We start from the raw sequence: 17,586 nt of genomic DNA, 5'->3' as shown, positions 1-17,586 counted from the left end.
TGAGCATGGCTATGTTCCAATAAAACTGTATTTATAGAAGCTGGTGGTGGCCCAGATGTGTGTTGTAGTTTGCTGACTCCCTCAGACATATTACGACTAGTTTTTACATTTATGTTAAAGTGGGGCTTGTACCTGGGATTAGCTCTTTCATTCATCTATATGGTTATGGTCAGATATAACTTGGGCCAGCAATAAGAAACTCATGCTCAACAATTATTCTAAGTGCAACTTCCCCTCACCCTGTCCCAAACTTAATAGATGCTGTTTTCTTCTTCTCAAAACTCTGGTTCTTCCGAAAACAAGCAGTGTGAGAGGAAACGTGTAATTGCTGCTACCACCTGATCTGGCATGCCTTACTGTACCCCATCTCAAAAAGTGCAGGAAAAGAAAGAGCAAGTTTAGCAAACTCACCTACCGAGACAAGTCAGTCAGCATAATGAGCAAAACCGCCAGGGAAAGAACGAAAATGGATCTTAAACTGTACCGCGTGTGCGTTTGCCACAAATACACATCAATGGTTTGTTGGATGTGTAGGAATATCCTTCTCTTAGATTTCTTAAAACACACAGCTCTTTCAGCATATCTTTTATTTCCTTCTTATTTTTGGTGGAGATGTGGGAACTGAGAAGTGTTTCTCTACTGAAAGACATACTTCAAGCTGCCTGAGTGGCAGTGACCCCATCGTGGGTGTGGGGACATGTGCGTGTGGCCAGATGAGGTTCCAGCTCTTGCTAAGCTTTGCCAGATGGGATGCAGGGCTTTGTTTTGCCAGATCGCCCCAATTTTTGAGAAAATCTGGTTAGCTACATGGTATATTTCTAAATTAATTTGTTTATTTTTCTTGTTTTTTTTTTTTTTTTGTTGTTGTTTGTTTCAAAATATTAGTGGGGTGGTGCCTGTGGCTCAAAGGTGTAGGGCACTGGGTCCCATATGCTGGAGGTGGTGGGTTCAAACTCAGCCCCAGCCAAAAACTGCCAAAAAAAAGAAAAAAAAAAATACATATATTAGGGGGTACACGTTTGTGTACTTTGCTTTATACAGATTGGATCACTAAATGAAATAGAATGAATTTGAAGTTTTGGCTCATTAAAAAGGAATCCCTCCCCCACCGCCGGGCGGTGCCTGTGGCTCAGTCGGTAAGGCGCCGGCCCCATATATGGAGGGTGGCGGGTTCAGACCCGGCCCCGGCCAAACTGCAACCAAAAAATAGCTGGGCATTGTGATGGGCGCCTGTAGTCCCAGCTACTCGGGAGGCTGAGGCAAGAGAAGCGCTTAAGCCCAGGAGTTGGAGGTTGCTGTGAGCTGTGTGAGGCCACGGCACTCCATAAAGTGAGACTCTGTCTCTACAAAAAAAAAAAAAAGGAATCCCCCCATTATAAGCTGAAGAAATGTATTTGTAGACTGAACTTGGATCTTCTAGTTTGTGACCTCTGTTATAGGGATTGTATCTCATGCGCATTGCTATGTATCAGTATATAAGAAATTATCAGCTTTGAAATTACCTCAAAGCTTAGTGGCGTAAACAACCAATATTTATTATCTGAGTTGCTGTGTGAAAATGTGAGAGGAGCTTACCAAGTGCATGTGGCTCAGGGACGCCTGTTAGGTGGCAGTGGGGATGCTGGTGGGGCCTGCAGTTGTCTGAGGGTTTGGGAGCCTCCTTCTGGGGCAGCTTGCTCCCCCGGCTGTTGTCAGGAGGCCCCCGTGCCTCACCACGTGGGCATGTCCACAGGCTGTCTGAGAGTCTTTATGGCATGGTCACCAGTCACCAGCAAGTGACCAGGGAGAGACCGGCAGGGTGGGGAGGGGGTGACTGAGAGCAGGGAGGATGTTGTGGGGCCTCCTGTGACTCCGTCCACTGCTGGTCGCCTGGCCCATCTTCTACTCATTAGAGAAGACCCATGCAGGCCAACCCACACTCAGGGGGAATGTGCTTCTATCTTTTGGGAGAAAATGTGTCGAAGCATTTGTGGACGTATTTTAAAACTGCCACATCGTGGGGCCTGCTATTTATGTCTCAGCCTTGGCTCTGGTTCTGATGCCTTGTTTTGGAAACTTTTCTGAGCCTTGTGAAATTCCTTTGAGATTGTTTGAGATTCAGTCTTTGAGTCTCTGCAGCAGAGTTTTTCAACCATTTTTATCTCACGGCACACTTGAACCTGCAATTAAACTTCCGTGGCACATTAAAATTATGTTGAGTAAAAAAAAATAGACTTACTGTGCTTTGAACTTCTTTTAAAAATAGTTTAATTAATTATCTTTAGAAATTTTCTTGGCACACCAGTTGAAAATCACTGCTGTATGGCTTATACTCTTGACCAGGGAGTAAGATATATTTCTTACTTATCTGGCTAGGAACAGCCCCAAGCTGGGATTTCACTGCCAGGCTTTCTGCGGCGCTGACTTGGGTGTGTCTGTATGTGTGTGTACATATGTGCATGTGCATGTGTATGAGTGTGTGAAGGAATGTGCACGTGTGTGTATATGTGTGTTTGTGTCTGTGTGCATATGTGTGTGTGTATGAATGCATGTGAGTGTGTGTGAAGGAACGTGCACATGTGCATATGTGTGTGTGTGCGTGTCTGAATGTGCATGTGTGTGTGTGCGTGTCTGTGTGAGTGTGTGTATGAATGTGTATGTGTGTGTGTGTGAAGGAACGTGCACATGTGCATGTGTCTGCGTGTCTGTGTGCATGTGTGTCTGCGTGTGTGTATGAATGTGCATGTGAGCGCGTGTGAAGGAACGTGCACATGTGCATGTGTGTGTGTGTCTGTGTGCACGTGTGTATGAATGTGCATGTGAGTGTGTGTGAAGGAACGTGCACATGTGCATGTGTCTGTGTGAGTGTGTGTATGAAAGTGTGTGTGAGTATGTGTGAAGGAACGTGCACATGTGCATGTGTTTGCGTGTCTGTGTGTGTGCGTTTGTGTATGAATGTGCATGTGAGTGTGTGTGAAGGAACGTTCACATGTGCATATGTGTGTGTCTGTGCGTGTGTGTATGAATGTGCATGTGAGTGTGTGTGAAGGAACGTGCACATGTGCATGTGTCTGTGTGTCTGTGTGTGTGTGTATGAATGTGCATGTGAGTGTGTGTGAAGGAACGTGCACATGTGCATGTGTCTGTGTGTCTGTGTGTGTGTATGAATGTGCATGTGAGTGTGTGTGAAGGAACGTGCACATGTGCATGTGTCTGTGTGTGTGTGTCTGTGTGCGTGTGTGTGTGTGTGTATGAATGTGCATGTGAGTGTGTGTGAAGGAACGTGCACATGTGCACACACTCTTGGGTCCTAACAGAGGAAGGGAAGGAGTAGGTTGGAATTTACGGATGTGAATGTGGGCAAATCTTAGTGAGGGCTCCCAATCCTTCCTTTTTTCTTTTTTTCAAGAAGTGACAATAAAACAGTTTTGTTCTTTATTTTTGCACTCCATCAAATTATGATTCCTTCACTCCATCATTCCAGTTACGTTTACAGGGAATATGACAGTCCTCACTTCTTAGAAGCTTGTATAAATAAAGCTAAGATTTCTTTCAGATAAAAGAAAGTTTGTACTGAATCTCAAAAGATGAGAAAAAGTTAGCCAAGCGGAGAAGAGGGAAAGGGGGGAATACAGGAACAGTTTCAGTTGGAACAAGAAGCGACTCTTGCTTGGCAGGGCTTTTATCTCTGTGGAGGCTCTGGGGGAGAATCTGGTTCACTGCTATTTCTGCCTTCTGAAGGCTGTCCACATTCCTTGGCCTGGGGTTCCATCTCTCCATCTTTGAAACCAGCAAGGTGGAATATCTCTGCCTTTGTTCTGTTGTCACAGTTCTCTCTCAATGACTAAGACTGGGAAAGATCCTTCACTTCTAAAGGTTTGTGTCATTAGCTTGGTCCCACCTGAATAAGTCAGGCTACTCTTCTCTTTGTAAGATTTACCAGGGGTGTCCAACCTTTGGCCTGTGGGCTGTATGCAGATTATTTGAGGCTTATTTTGCTTATCTGTGGTGTTGGATATCATGAACATTAGGCACAGACATTTTCTTTTCTTTTCTTTTCTTTTTTTTTTTTGGCTCATCAGCTTTTGTTAGTGTTTGCATATTTACTATGTTGCCCAAGATAACTCTTCTTTTTTTCAATGTGTGGGAGAAAAGAAACGTTAGACACCCCTGCCTGCAGAAATACTATTCACAGGTTCTGGGGAGTAAGGCATGGACATCTTTGGGGAGCCATTATTGTTTGTTCCTAATTTCATACTTTCAAGAAAAAACTAATACTTGTGCCTTGAAGCCTGGTTTACTAGGGCCAGCAAGTTCCCAGGAGGAGTGAGTTTTCTTTAGGAACTTAGATTCATTAACATGGTTCCACTACCTTGACCTTGGATTGCCTTAGCTCAGCAGCTGAAGACACTTCTATTCCACAGAAATCACTAGGTCATTATTCAAGTTTTCCCTCTTTCTGTTTCTCCCCTCCTTTTGAACTGTCCCCAACTCCCTGCCCCCAGAATGTATCTGCTTTTCTGTAAAAGCCAATTCAAGCTCACAGACATTCTTAAGTGGCTGAAGGATTCTAGGCACTTTGATATCGGTGTGGGAGAAATGGGTAGTATTTGCTTCACAGTCTAGTGCACAAAAGTATGGAAAACCTAGTTACAACTGTTTTTTATGTATGTACATGAGCAGATATGTAGGATATGTGGGTATAGATGAACCTTCCCAGTATGTGTGAGTTTTGAGTTCAAAGCTGGGATTCAGCACTGGGGGAGGGAGCAGCCAGAAGAGGGGGTCTTCCCTATAGAGGGGACAGGTGAGGGAGGAGGCTGACCTGCCTGTAATCCTGCAGGGGCTTTGATGTTTAAAAAGAAAACCAGAAAGGTTGTACTAGTTTGCAGTCCCACCAGCAGTGTAAAAGTGTTCCCTTCTCTCCACATCCACGCCAGCATCTGCAGTTTTGAGATTTTGTGATGTGGGCCATTCTCACTGGGGTTAGATGATATCTCAGGGATGTTTTGATTTGCATTTCTCTAATATATAGAGATGATGAACATTTTTTCATGTGTTTGTTAGCCATTCGTCTGTCGTCTTTAGAGAAAGTTCTATTCATGTCTCTTGCCCATTGATATACGGGATTGTTGGCTTTTTTCATGTGGATTAATTTGAGTTCTCTATAGATCCTAGTTATCAAGCTTTTGTCTCATTGAAAATATGCAAATATCCTTTCCCATTGTGTAGGTTGTCTCTTTGCTTTGGTTATTGTCTCCTTAGCTGTACAGAAGCTTTTCAGTTTAATGAAGTCCCATTTGTTTACTTTTGTTGTTGTTGCAATTGCCATGGCAGTCTTCTTCATGAAGTCTTCCCCCAGGCCAATATCTTCCAGTGTTTTTCCTATGCTTTCTTTGAGGATTTTTATTGTTTCATGCCTTAAATTTAAGTCCTTTATCCATCTTGAGTCAATTTTTGTGAGTGGGGAAAGGTGTGGGTCCAGTTTCAGTCTTTTACATGTAGACATCCAGTTCTCCCAACACCATTTATTGAATAGGGAGTCTTTTCCCCCAAGGTAAGTTCTTGTTTGGTTTATCGAAGATTAGGTGGTTGTAAGATGTTAGTTTCATTTCTTGGTGTTCAATTCGATTCCAAGTGTCTATGTCTCTGTTTTTGTGCCAGTACCATGCTGTCTTGAGCACTATGGCTTTGTAGTACAGACTAAAATCTGGTATGCTGATGCCCCCAGCTTTATTTTTGTTACTAAGAACTGCCTTAGCTATATGGGGTTTTTTCCGGTTCCATACAAAACACAGAATCATTTTCTCCAAATCTTGAAAGTACGGTGTTGGTATTTTGATAGGAATGGCATTGAATAGGTAGATTGCTTTGGGAAGTATAGACATTTTAACAATGTTGATTCTTCCCATCCATGAGCATGGTATGTTCTTCCATTTGTTAATATCCTCTGCTATTTCCTTTCTGAGGAGTTCATAGTTTTCTTTATAGAGGTCCTTAACCTCCTTCGTTAGGTATATTCCTAGGTATTTCATTTTCTTTGAAACTATGGTGAAGGGAGTTGTGTCTTTAATTAGCTTCTCATCTTGACTGTTATTGGTGTATACAAAGGCTACTGACTTGTGGACATTGATTTTATATCCTGAAACAAGTATGGAGAAACCTCAAAGCACTCAACCTAGACCTCCCATTCGATCCTGCAATCCCATTACTGGGCATCTACCCAGAAGGAAAAAAATCCTTTTATCATAAGGACACTTGTACTAGACTGTTTATTGCAGCTCGATTTACAATCGCCAAAATGTGGAAACAGCCTAAATGCCCACCAACCCAGGAATGGATTAACAAGCTGTGGTATATGTATACCATGGAATACTATTCAGCCATTAAAAAAAATGGAGACTTTACATCCTTCGTATTAACCTGGATGGAAGTGGAAGACATTATTCTTAGTAAAGCATCACAAGAATGGAGAAGCATGAATCCTATGTACTCAATCTTGATATGAGGACAATTAATGACAATTAAGGTTATGGGGGGGAAGCAGAAAGAGGGATGGAGGGAGGGGGGTGAGGCCTTAGTGTGTGTCACACTTTATGGGGGCAAGACATGATTGCAAGAGGGACTTTACCTAACAATTGCAATCAGTGTAACTGGGTTATTGTACCCTCAATGAATCCCCAACAATAAAAATAAAATAAAATAAAATAAAAAAATAAAAAGAAAAAGAAAACCAGAGTGTAAACTTGCAAAGGATTTTAATGAAAAAGATTTGGACTCTCTTTCAAATCAGTGGAGAATTTGGGGTATGTGTGTGTCTCTCCATAGTTTTGCTTGATTTACTAATTTTTCTTTTCTTTTCTTTTGTTTTTTTTTGTAGTTTTTGGGCGGGGCTGGGTTTGAACCCGCCACCTCTGGCATATGGGGCTGGCGCCTACTCCTCTGAGCCACAGGCACCACCCCTAATTTTTCTTTTCTTGATATTGCCTGAGCCTCACCCCATCTACCGGTGATTTTCTGTCCCCCACAAGCCTCTCAGTTACAATTCTTCAATTCTGTAGACTGCCAGGACTTTTAAATAGGGTTCTACAGAACCAAAGAGAAATTCGGCAAAATTTTTCTTTGCGATGTGCAGGGGAATGAGGAGATGAGGGAGATCTTTACTGAAATACTAGAACTGCCGTTGACTTCTAGAACCACATCCCACCCCTTTGTTAAAAACAAAGGCACATAGAAAATTGCCAGCAGCTGCTCTTGAAAGAAAACATAGTCAGATTCCAACCAGGCAATTTCAAAGTCAACCCTGGAATAAACAACCTGTTGGATAACATACATATTAATGACTCTCAGGCATATATGAAGCGAGAAGGCAAATTTAATGACCTACTTGCAAAAGCTAAGAGATTAAGGGTTCAGGGATACAAAGTCTTGTGGTTGCAGGGGTGAGTAGCGGTGGCTAGATAGGCCAGGTGACAAATGAAGGTGTTATTAGCTGATTTTCTCAAAGTCAGTTGCATTAAGTCCTTTTGAAGAAGCACTAGAAGGAAATGAGAGATGAGAGAACGAAAGGAGAAAAATCCATAGTCAGGAGAAATGGAAGCCGTGGGAATCACTATTTAGGCAGAAAAATGAGACAGGCCTTATTATTCTTTTACTCCAGGTGAGATTTATATTATTAATGACTCTGTTTAAATAGAGCCTGTTTTTCTTCATTTAGTGAATTTAAGCACTTATGAAAAAGAGTCATGCCTGGGGAAGGCAGACACTCATTAACTTTCGGTGATGTACTGTGGACACATCTAAGGAAGAAAACAGCCTCCCCAGCACTGACTGGTGCCAGCTAATTCTGTTTTGTCCAAAGCAGCTTTTGAACTTCTGGGTTTGATTTTCGGAGGTGCCCGGCGTTATTGCCTGTAGCTGCTATATCTCCTTGTTATATTTCTGCATGATAGTTATTTGGACATTTTAATAATGCTCAGTTTTGAGAATGAAGCTATCTCTGCTGTTTGATGTGGGCAATGGTTTCTATGTCTTGAGAACCATTTAAATGACACTTTTTTGTATCAGAAGAAATTGATGACAAAGCTGGGAAAGTGTATTACCAATGTGTTGTTATCCATGGAAATAATTTGCCCTCTGGTGGGTAGTGAATGAGGCACTGGTTATGGAGACTGTACTCTCTTCATACTCACCAGAGCTGTCCAGGGTCTGTGCGTGATAGATATGTAAAACTGTTCTCAGTAAGAGCTGCTTAGAGTGTGTATAATTTTGAGACCAGCCATTTTCCCTTGTCGTGCTGGCTAAAGTAGGTGTTGTAAACTTAAATTCCTTCAGTGGCCAGGTAGGTAGCAAATGTGTGAAACAGTCTGATATGCGTATCAGGAGTATTAGAGTGTACAGGGAACTGGAAAATATATTAAAATATACCCAAAGGCCTTCAAATTAAAAAATTAAAATAAAACCAAAGGTTCTTTGGCTACAAATTGTGTCTGTAGGTTCAAACAGAATTATAGATTCTCAGCTCCCAGTCCTTGTATCTGAAGTTAGATTTTACTTAATGTATTTTTTAGAGCCAGGGTCTCCCCCCTCTGCCACCCGGGCTGGAGTGCAGTGGTCCAATTATTGCTCACTGTAACCTCAAATACTCAGGTTTAGGTGATCGTCCCAACTCAGCCTGCCGAGCAGCTGGGCCTGCAGCTGTGTGTCACTCTGCTCAGCCAAGGTTTCTTGTGTTTATTTTTCTGTAGTGTTAGTGTCTCACACTGTTTTTCTGCCTCAAGCTCCTGACTTCAAGGGATCCTCCTGCCTCAACCTCCTAAAGTTCTGGGGTTATAGGAGTCAGCCATTTTGCCTGGTTGTGGTTTTACTTTAGACTCACTATACCATCCTTAAGGCCAATCCCACAGCTAGATTGATCTTTATATCACCTTGTACATTCCCAATTACTGTTTTCTAGACAATAGAATGTTTTTCCTGAGAAAAGATGAGTGTTCAGTAGAGATCTGATTGCAGTTGATTGGTTTTGAAATATAACTTTAAACATGTTACAAATGTGACTTTCATACATATGCACTGAGCATGTGTCAAATATGTATTTCACTCATTGATGAGGGAAAAGCAAAATGGTGCATCTGGTTCAAAGAAGAATGTGAGGGGCAAAGAATATGTAGCCACTGACAGAAAGAATCCGGAAATGAGATATAAAAACAATTTTGGATCTACAGGGCAATAAACTATAACCTTGAACTTATCTTTTATACTAGGCAAAAATTATTTGCATGTCTGGTGAACAAAACTAGTTTGCAATCTTTTAGTCTTCACAAGTTAACATCGGACAAAGATGGGATCCTGCAGACAAGTGATTTTCCAACGGTGATGTGTATAAAATAACCCGGGACTTTGTTAAATGCAGATTCTAATAGAGGATCTGAGGGAGCCTGAGCTGCAGCCTTTCTGGGAGTTTCTAGGTGGTGTCTGTGCTGCTGGGTGAAGGCCAACCCTTCGGTGGCAGGAGACACAGGTGATAGTTCAGACATGTGGGCCTGTGACTACTCTAATATGTCTTTCAAAAGGCACATAGGAATCTTTCATCCTTATTTCCATATTTTGGATATTTATTTTTATTTTGAGACTGAGTCTCACCCTGTTCTTCAGGTTAGAGTGCCCTGGCATCCTAGTCATAGCAACCTCAAACTCTTGGGCTCAAGCAATTCTCCTGTCTCAGTCTCCTGAGTAGCTAGTTTTAGTTCTATTTTTAGTAGAGATGGGGTCTTGCTCTTGCTCAGGCTGGTCTTGAACTCCTGAGCTCAGGCAATCCACCTGTTTCAGCCTCCCAGAGTGTTGGGATTACAGGCGTGAGTCACCACACCCGGTCTTGGATACTTTTCTGAAAACTGGATTGAGAGGACATGACCAGATAAATATCATGCATTGTGAGTGAGTTAATTTATGACTTATTCAAAGCCCAAGGACCATGCCATTGGTCCCATTCCATGTGTCAGCTCTCACACTGTTCTTCCATGTGCTTTTTTCTCATATGACTTATATTATTCATCTTTATAGGAATGCACAAACAGAAATTTACTGATCAGGTAAACTTAAGAACTAGTCCCAGAAATATATTGATTTTCCGTTCCCTCAAATGTTAGAAAATGTGAAGGGGCATCTTTCATCAGTGGCGCAGCCCATCCTATCATGCAGATTGCTTCAATTCAGTCTGTTCATTTCTCACATCATAAAGGCATTCAGAACAGACAGAGCCGTGTGTCATCTGCAGGAGAAAGCAATCAGTGGGAATACGCCACAGATGCTTGCCAAGCAAAATAAATAGGCCCCTGGCCTGGTTGGAATTTTCCCTCCATAGAGAGTTTCAGGTCATCCATTTAGTCCCATTGACCCTGCAGCGTGTTTACCTTCACTTTCTGGTGGAAGGGAAGGGATTCTGTCATTAGGCCTTGGTCATGCCAATGAGATGAGAACCTTGGCCTAGGGAAAGGAGGGATAGGCAGCCTCTCCCAGAACATGTTCCCAGGTTGTCAGTCTCATGAAATGGTTTTATGAGTTCTGAGCAAATCTATCTGGAAAACCCTGGGTTAATGCAGGGTGGTTCTCCAAAAGTGATAACAGTTATTTTCCCAAACTTAACATACTCCCTCTATTCCAAGATGGCATTGGTTACAAAACGTGTTGTTAATTTAATAGTAGCTTGTTTTTGTTTTTTAAGGGAAAAAAGATTAGCAAAATGTTTGACATTGTTTTATAGGGTGAAGCTCCATTTGGAAAGGTTAAAATGGAAAAAAGTGATGAAAGGATACAAAATTCCAGCTAGGTAGATGACTAGGTTTTGAGATATTTTTTCCCCTTCTTTATTTTTATTAAGGCATAAATACATAAATCATGTATACATTAATGTATTTATGGGGCACAATGTGCTCATTTTATATACGATTTGGAATCCTTACATCAAACAGGCTAACATAGCCTTCACCTCACTTACCTAATTATTGTTAAGACATTTATACTGTCCACTTAATAGATGTGACATGCACCCTTGCAGTATGCACCAAAGGTGTGGTCCCAGCATTTACCCTCCCTCCATCCAACCTTCCTCTCCCTTCCTCTTCCCTCCTTCATCCTGGGCTATAGTTGTGTTTTCTCTTTCATATGAAAGTGTGGGTGATTATAAATTGGTTTCATAATAGTACTGAGAACATTGGATACTTTTTCTTGCATTCTTGAGATACTTTACTAAGAAGAATATGTTCCAGCTTCATCTATGTAAACATAAAAGAGGTAAAATCTCCATCTTTTTTAAGGCTGTGTAATATTCCATGGTGTACATATACCACAATTTATTAATCCATTCATGGGTCGATGGGCACTTGGGCTTCTTCCATAAGTTGGCAAAGGTTTTGAGATTTATTGCAAAGAAGAATGACTATGGATAATAGTAATATATTATATATTTCAAAATAACTAAGGGACTAATTTTTAAATGTCGTAACATAAAAAAATGATTGGTAAGTGACATGATGTACATGTTAATTAGCTTGATTTAATCACATCATATTGTATAAGAATATCATAACTATGATTTGTCAGTCAAACATAATATTAAAAAAGATAATTGTTATTCAAAGAGGTGTGTCTGTTTATACTCCAGCCAAGAAAGGAAGGGTGGCCAGTGCCTAGAGTTATAAGTAAAATTACAGCTGTCACTGATTGGGCGGGGAGAGAGAGAGAGGGAAAGGGAAGGGGAAGGAGAGGGAGACACAGGCTCGGTGCTTGTAGCTGAGTGGTTAGGGTGCCGGCCACATGCACTGGGGCTGGCGGGTTTGAACCCCGCCCAGGCCTGCCAAACAACAACTACAAAAAAAGCCAGGTGTTGTGGCAGGCGCCTATAGTCCCACCCATTTGGGAGACTGAGGCAAGAAAATCGCTTAAGCCTAAGAGTTTCAGGTTGCTGTGAGTTGTGACGCCACAGTACTGTACAGAGGGCGACATAGTGAGACTTTGTCTAAAAAAAGAAAGAAAAGAACACACACAAAGTGAGAATAAACTGTGCCCATCACTTGGTTTTGTATCCAACTAGGCAAAGGTCAGATATCTGATGGTGAAACTGGAGCTCTAAACATTTAGATGCTGAATGCTAAGGATCATGTTTGATAAGAAATAAACATCTTAGCAACAAAGGGAAACAACAACAAAAGAAAATGTGTATGATTGTAGCAGTCTCTTTGTATGAGATACATATTAGCATCCCAATCTCTTAATAGTTCAAGGAGCACAGTTTATGAGATACAAGTCAAGAGTATCTTTTGGAAGGGAGACCTGATCATCTGGTAATTTTTTTTTTTTTTTTTTGTAGAAAAGAAGTGCCAAGAAATTAAAAATATATGGCTATGTACTTTTCTTTATCACAACAAATAATGTATTTGTTGTAAGTAAACGTTTGCTTTGAGTGGGGCTTTTCATGGCCACAAATCAAGTGTGTTTGCATTTCCAGGTATAGCCAGAACTTTCTCATGCTGAAAGTGTTAATAAAGTGACAGTCAGTGACTCGATGCCTGTAGCTCAAGTGGCTAAGGCACCAGCCACATGCACCAGAGCTGGCGGGTTCAAATCCAGCCCGGGCCTGTCAAACAACAATGACAACTACAACCAAAAAATAGCCAGCTTTTGTGGCGGGTGCCTGTGGTCCCAGCTACTTGGGAGGCTGAAGCAAGAGAATTGCTCAAGCCCAGTTGGAAGTTGCTGTTAGCTGTGACGTCACGGCACTCTACCCAGGGTGACAGCTTGAGGTTCTGTCTCAAAAAAAAAAAGTATAATCAGTCTTAATATAATAAATCATCATTCACATTAGAAGTGTGATTGTGATTGTAAAGATAGCCTCAGTTTATGAAATGCTATTTAATATTTTCTTGCCTATGGGAAACATCAGCTTGATTCCTGGTCCCTCTTGTCTCTGCCTTTCCAGCACAGGGCAGGTGTAGCGGGGAGAAGCTTTGGATGCTGAAAGACGTGTATGCCCAGCCCTGGTTCTTTCTGAACAGGGATGACATTACAAATGACCATTTTAATATCTTGGAAGAAAGTCTGAAATAAGCTTTGGGCTTATTTATTCCATGTAGAGTCTTTGAACTAATTCAGCTGTTTGGATCATTTGATACCAAGCTGACACAGGGCTGGAAGGGAGGCACTTTTATACATTCTTAATTGAGATGTTTGGGCGGATGATCAGTTTGTGTGTTATTTCTAAGAGTAACTTAATTAAAAGTTAATAATGTCTATTCCAACTCATTACTTTCACTTTTATGTCTGCTAGAAAAGTAGTAGCATTGTGCCAGGAGCACCCTGACTCTGTAACTGTCCCTTTGAGTTTAAACTTTTGTTTTCGTTCACCATTTTCACCTCTGCCTTCCCTTCATCTTTTTCTCCCTGTGTTCTCCCAGGCTACTCTGCCTCACTAACTCTCTCTGAGAACTTTGATGCCATTCGGAGGCTGTTTAGCTGTACCCATTTGTGTATGTTTCACTTAAGGTATTGTTTCTTGCCATTCTGAGCTCTTTGCCATCTATTTATATTGTGATGAGAACACCACAGTTGGTTTTTTTTTTTTTTTAATTTTAAAAACAAGACATGCCTCGGCCTCTATGTTTAGAAACAAATCTATTTGCAATGTGGAATACTTGTATATTTATACACTTCAAATCTTTCTTTGTCATTTGTAACTGTTTCCTGCAGGCCTCAGGGAACCATCCCATAACTGCAGATGAGAAATAAAACAACCAAACTAAATAAACTTACGTTAGATCAGTGGTTCTCAACCTTCCTAATGCCTCCTAATGCCGCGACCCTTTAATACAGTTCCTCATGTTGTGGTGACCCCCAACCATAAAATTATTTTTGTTGCTACTGTTAGGAATCGTAATGTAAATAACTGATATGCAGGATGTATGTTCATTGTTATAAAGGGGTCAAGACCCACAGGTTGAGAACTGCTGCTGTGGACGTTTGGGAGCTCATCACAATAGTGCTGCGCTGGTGACGCTTCCCGAGCAAGTGAGCTCGGGCTCCCTCGGATTGGGGGGATGTGTGTCATGTGCTGTGCTGCATACCAGGTCATTTTATTCATGCGGTAGAGCCTCAGTCAGGAGCTGGGACCTCTCAGCATCCTCAGGGCCTGGTGAAGATGCTATTTGGAATGTTTGATGGGCAGTGTCTGGTGTGGCGCAGACTCCGAACTTAGCACAGCTGGGTCTGAGCACTGACTTTGTTACTTCATAACTTGTGCTCATGTTAGGCACAAGGAAACAAATTATATTACCTGCTCCTCAAATGTCTTCTTGAAAATGGGGATCATCTCTTATCACCCATTGCTGAATGAGAAGCCCTGAGATGACCTCTTTGGGGATATCTGCCATGACAGACTTTATTCCCAGGTCTGAGAACACCTGGTCCCACCATTACCTGAGACATCCTAACTGTACCAAGGGAGCTACGTGGTTGGATAAATAATTTTAAAGTCATTTTAAGCCCCCAGTTTTTTGGTTCTCCCCATGATTCAAGGTCCTGACACTGAGCCCTACGTCCTTTTTCTTCTCAGACTCAGCTGGGATTTATTCATTGAGCACAGAAGATTTCCACAGTCATTTTAATTTCTATAAAGATATACAAAAGAAGAAGTTTTCTGATTTAACTACAATAGGGCAGGCTCTCAAAATCCTAGGCTTGTATTAACAGAAGTATCTGTGGTATAATTCCATTTCTAGCAAAAGTAGAAAGAGAATGGTTGGGATTTTTTATGAGCCGGAATAGCAGAGGGTAATGTTATATCAAACTATAAGAATTTAATTACCCCATTCCACAAATGCAGTTTTCAAATAAAGGAGTCAAAAGGATTTCTAAAGCTATTCTTTGGGACTGTGATATAAAAACCCAGAACGCATTTAGTAGATGTAACATGTATTACTGTCCATTATAAGCCACCACAAGTAACGCAGCGCAGTAAGAAACGCAGCTTGAGATGGAACACCCAGTGATCAACAATCTCTTTGCTCTCTTCCTAGAAATACTGCAATTTGCTTAGAGCGTTACATGCTTGTCACTGTAAGGATGGACATTTCTGGAATATTTTTGATGGGTGGATTTCACACTGGGGAAAGTTCTCCTGGAAATGCTGTCGTTAGAGAGGGGGGCTTACCTCCAGCCCATGTGTAAGGGAGAGATGCTGTAGGGTGGGGAGGAGCAAATCACCCCAGGGGTCTTGTCTTTCATTTCAGGGTCTGAAAATCTGTTCTTTACAGTGTCCACAAAAATCTTTGCCATGAGCAGGAGGCCCGTGCAGGTGACTCTGGGACTTCTGTCCTGAAAGGTCCTTAAGTCTTTACAAAAACCTTTGCTTCCCCTCCTTATTATAAAAGTGACACATACTCATGGTAGAAAACCTAAAAAATGGGTAAGAAAGGAAAGTGAAATAAAGATCATTTGTAATATTACGGCAGCAATGGCCACTCTAAACCTTTTGGCATATTGTCTTCTGGTTTCTCTGCAAAGTCATTTTACCACGACAAACAAAATTTTAGTAAAAGGGAGTCTTGGCTTTGGGAAAATGAGCAGTGAGGCAGGCATGTGTTTATACTTGTGCCATCAGGAGAGACTTCCTCAATGAACAAGGTGGAAGTATTCTAGAAAGATGGGGTTTAGGACTAAGTTGTGAGATGTTTCAGTGAACATCGTCTGTGGCTAATGGGTTTTGTTTTACCTTCTTTGTTTTTGAAGAAAAAAATAGTGCATACTAATTTTTTTTTTTTTTTCCATCAAAGTGTTGGTTTTGAGATGGGAACATCGTGTGAGCCCCAGACTTTGAGGCTGCGATGAGCTGAGATTATACCACTGCCCTTCAGCCTGGGCAACAGAGCGAGACTTCACCCCTGAAAGTAATTTTCAAGACATTTTAAAAAGAAATTTTAAAAAGTTGGTTTTCATACTCATTCCTTGAATCTTCAAATGTCTATTAGTTTTGTCTGTGTTCCTGAGTGCTGCTGATGTCCAGTCCAATCACTATTTATCCCATTCATCGTTTGTTTTTTGAGTAAGATCATAAACCTTTGCCAGTCGTAAAATTATTCATGCTCCTGGATTCCCAAATGGTGGAGAGTCAGAGGGGAACTGGAATCCCTAAAGCAGCGCGAGCCCTACTGCGTACAGCCGTCTGAGGGCTTCCTGAGCTGGGGGAGCAGCACTGTGTAGTCCAAAGTGGGTGATTCAGAGGCAGGCTCTGAGTCCAGTTAACCTGGGTTCGTGTCTAGCCTCCGTCACTTCCTGGCTGGGTAATGTTAAAGAGAAGATTATTCACAGCACTTGTTAATGAACCATAAGGCAGACATTATTCAGGACTGTCCAGTAGGTGTAGAAATGACTGCAATGGGGGTTCTGCAGCAGGTAAGAAAGGTTGGCTTTGATTCCTAATACAACATAGAAAAGTGAGAATTTATAGCTAAGGAGCAGGGTCAGGGAGGAGATGGTCAGTGCATCGAGTATCTCCAAGAGGAAATGTGAGCAGCAAGGAGTGGGGAGGGATTCTCTCTAAAATGACCTAGTAGATCTCTTGAAGGCAGGTTGGGATGGTAGATATCATCTAGAGGAGAGGGAGATAAGAAACCTGATCAGTTACGGAGGGTGATCAGAGACCAAGGGCGGGGATCCTGGCTGAACTGAGTTAGCAAAGTGGACAACGGAGAGATGAACGTGGAAGGCCCAAAGTCAAGGCGTGGCTGAAAAAGGGCTCAGAAGAACCTGAAGGGAGTTTAATCAGGGAGGGACTCTTGGTCAGTAACCCTGCACAAGTTCCTCAACCTCTCTGTGCCCCAGTTTTGTCATCTTTAAAATGAAACTATCTAGGCTGGGTGCGGTGGCTCATGCCTGTAATCCCAGCATTCTGGGAGGCTGAGGCAGGTGGATTGCTTGAGTTCAGGAGTTTGAGACCAGCCTCAGCCAGAGTGAGACCTCATCTCTAAAAATAGCCAGGTGTTGCGGCAGGTGCCTGTAGTCCCAGCTACTCGGGAGGCTGAGGCAAGAGGATCAGTTGAGCCCAAGAGTTTGAGATTGCTGTGAGCTATGATGCCACAGCACTCTACCAAGGGTGACAAAGTGAGACTCTGTCTCAAAAAAAAGAAAAATAAAAATGAAACTTTCTAAGCTTGTAAAGCTGTTGTGAAATCTATGAGACAATGTGTGGTGAGGCTCCTTAACATGGCGAGAAGTGTTCAAAAAATGCCAGCTGGTGGGTTTCTGCTGGCGGTGCTCTTAGACTTCTAGGCCACCACATCAGTGGGAGGGCCCCTGGAGAGAGTTTCCACTTTTTACTTTTCCCTGTGACCTGGGTAATTCCCTCAACTTTCAACAACTCAGACTTTCCCTTCTGTAGCGCAGACTGTGCAGTTTTATGTTACAAAGGGGTTTTACGTGGAGGTAGATGCTGCTTTGCAATGTGAAGTGTTCTAACCATCAGTGACAGAGATGAGGCCTCCCCTAAGAGACAGCAAGTTTCTCCCTGGAGGTGGAGGAGGCCTCCCCTGATGTACAGAACACCTCCCCTGAGCGCAC

General features: G+C 42.1%; 1 protein-coding gene across 1 annotated transcript in view; it reads left to right on the top strand.

Annotated features, from left to right (window-relative positions):
• Nucleotides 1–17,586, top strand: part of TPH2 (tryptophan hydroxylase 2) — a 129,646-nt gene that overhangs the window by 76,487 nt on the left and 35,573 nt on the right. The gene's annotated exons all lie outside the window — the stretch shown is intronic.

The sequence above is a fragment of the Nycticebus coucang genome, chromosome 3 (assembly GCF_027406575.1).
Source record: "Nycticebus coucang isolate mNycCou1 chromosome 3, mNycCou1.pri, whole genome shotgun sequence".
Classification (NCBI taxonomy): Eukaryota; Metazoa; Chordata; class Mammalia; order Primates; family Lorisidae; genus Nycticebus; species Nycticebus coucang.
This window is presented reverse-complemented; position numbering and strand designations above follow the sequence as displayed.